This window comes from Otolemur garnettii, unplaced genomic scaffold (genome assembly GCF_000181295.1).
Source record: "Otolemur garnettii isolate 467f Iridium unplaced genomic scaffold, OtoGar3 scaffold00007, whole genome shotgun sequence".
Classification (NCBI taxonomy): Eukaryota; Metazoa; Chordata; class Mammalia; order Primates; family Galagidae; genus Otolemur; species Otolemur garnettii.
The window spans coordinates 7,335,890-7,338,489 of NW_003852402.1; the positions used below are offsets into that span (position 1 = coordinate 7,335,890).

Below are 2,600 nucleotides of genomic sequence, written 5' to 3' on the forward strand. Positions count from 1 at the left end.
AAAAAAAAAAAAAAAAAACTTCAGAAGGAAAAGCTAGGTGCTCATAGCATAGTGCCAGCCATATTCATAGAGGCTGGCAGGTTCCAGCCCGGGCCTGCTAAACAACAAAGACAAGTGCAACAAAAAATAGCCAGATGATGTGGAGGACGCCTGTAGTCCTAGGTGATTGGGAGGCTGAGGTAAGAGAATCACTTAAGCCTAAGAGTTGGAGGTTACTGTGAGCTGTGATGCTACAGCACTCTACAGAGGGCAACAAAGTGAGACCGTGTCATGAAGAAATAAAAAATAAATAAATGAATGAAACTTCAGAAGGAAACTACTATCTATTATGGGAGAAAAACCATCTGAAAAGTTCAATGTTTTAAAACTTTAACATTTTATATAATTTGTTTCACTTGTCCATTAATTTAATTTATGTTTGCCACACTCAAAACACAACTTTAGAAATCCTCAAAGGAGTAAACTCTAAAATCTGGACAAACACACAAAAGCAGCATATTTTTCCATTAATGGTTGTAAGAACTGGCAGAATCGCCCCTATGTTGTTTTTGTAAATATACCAGAAAGAAGTATTTTACACTCCCACATGTATCTGCAACATTCTTCCTACTCTTTTTTCCCTTTCCTATTTGCCAGTTATTTCTCTACAACTACAAATACCACTTTGCACTAATTTTCAACAGTTTCAATTTTTTCCTTTACATGTAATAAGTGAAAGAAGGGACAGAAAAGCAAAGTAAAACAACAACAAAAAAATAATGCCAAAAAGTCACAAATCAGAAACCGCTTCCTCTCTCCCTAACATCCATTTGTTGGACATGCCAATACAATCCGTCCACTGTATATGCCAATCTATCTCACAATAGAACATGAATTCCTCCAGACAGGGGCAACTATACTGTAACACATACAAGATTTATAACTTAACAAAAAATAATTTTATCTATCAACCACAGACAATTTTCTTGAAGTTCTATAAAGGAACTCACAAGCCCTTGAGTATAACTGCCAAAAGTTTAGGCACTTTAGTAAAATGTTTTGCAATTTCACACTGAAGTCAGCAATACCTCTCAAAATCAAGGAGCTATATCTCAAAGACTGCAAAAGCAGGCTTGGCACCTATAGCTCAGCGGCTAGGGCACCAGCCACATACACTGGCGCTGGCAAGTTCGATCCCAGTCCAGGCCAGTTATACAGCAATGGCAACTAGAACAAAAAAATAGCTGAACATTGTAGTGGGCACTCATAGTCCCAGCTACTTGGGAGGCTGAGGCAAGAGAATCACTAGAGCCCAGGAGTTTGAGGTTGCTGTGAGCTGTGATGTCATAGCGCTCTATCCAGGGTGACATAGTGGGATTGTCTCAAAAAAACAAACAAAAAAAAAAGACTGCAAAAGCAGAACTCTAATGTAAAGATTCATGCCTAAATAACAAAACATAGTATCACAGTATTAAGCGCTGAAAAAGAACTTGCCATCACCAAAATGTTCTGGTTAGAATAAATCACTTACATACAATGGTATTGTAAGAAAGTAAAACTGACCCTTACCACTTCTCTCAACTGTGCACATTAATCTATTGGTCAAAATGCAGATATATTTTCTATACTATCTGCCCTGTGCCTTTGAAGCAAATAACACAAACAAAGAACACAGGGCCACTGTACCAAAACCAGAAGATTTTTTTTCTACCTACTTATTGCCAGATTCTAAAACTGTCACCCACCTTTCCAGAGTCTGCTCTTTACACTAAGAGTTTACAAAGCAGTGACAGAGTATGTTTACTGAGTAACGAAGGCAACAGATCAGATTATTTCTATCACTCAGATCACCAGAAAAGGGGCTCATCTGAAACTAACTTTTCTGGTCTTCTGGTCAATAATTTTGCTAAACAATTTTACAAATGGCTTTTATAATCTTGTTTGGTGGTAAAGAAAGTAAACCAAAAAGCCATTTATATAATGATTTTCCCCCTAACTATATCAAACTAATACAATTTTCAATGCATCAAATAAAAATTTTGAAACAGGAACATGAAGGTGCAAAGGCTAAATATAAGTCTTTTCCTCTCTTTCTCAACACGCATTAGCATGCCAACCCATTGGATTTCAGCTTTATTTCTATAAAGCGGACACAGTGAAACACTCTTGGTAGGTATACTTACACTACAAATTTAGCAAGCCTAAATCACTTTTTTAAAAAGTTTCTGAAGTCTCCTATTTTAGGATCATTTTGCCCAGTTCTAGATAAAAATTCTAATGAAATAACACCAATAACTTCCTTTCACACTTATAAACTATCCAAGCAGCAACTCAAAAATTAACAGGTGAAAGTTTTAAGCCTGAAAATTGAAGTTTTAAAAAGGAAAGTGCCTCAATTAAAAGCTGCCTGCAAACTTGTATTATACACTGCTGAATGCAAAAAAAAATTATGATACAATGGTGCCCAATTTTTAAGTTCACAGAAGGACAGTATTTTTTTAATACTCATTTCTCCTTCAAAAACCTCAGAATGGCTCGGCGCCTATAGCTCAACCGGCTAAGGCACCAGCCACGTACACCTAAGGTGGCGGGTTCAAATCCCCAACCCGGCCCGCCAAACA

General features: G+C 37.0%; 1 protein-coding gene across 3 annotated transcripts in view; it reads right to left on the reverse strand.

Annotated features, from left to right (window-relative positions):
* Window positions 1-2,600, reverse strand: part of EP300 (E1A binding protein p300) — a 106,089-nt gene that overhangs the window by 100,123 nt on the left and 3,366 nt on the right. The window lies entirely within an intron of this gene.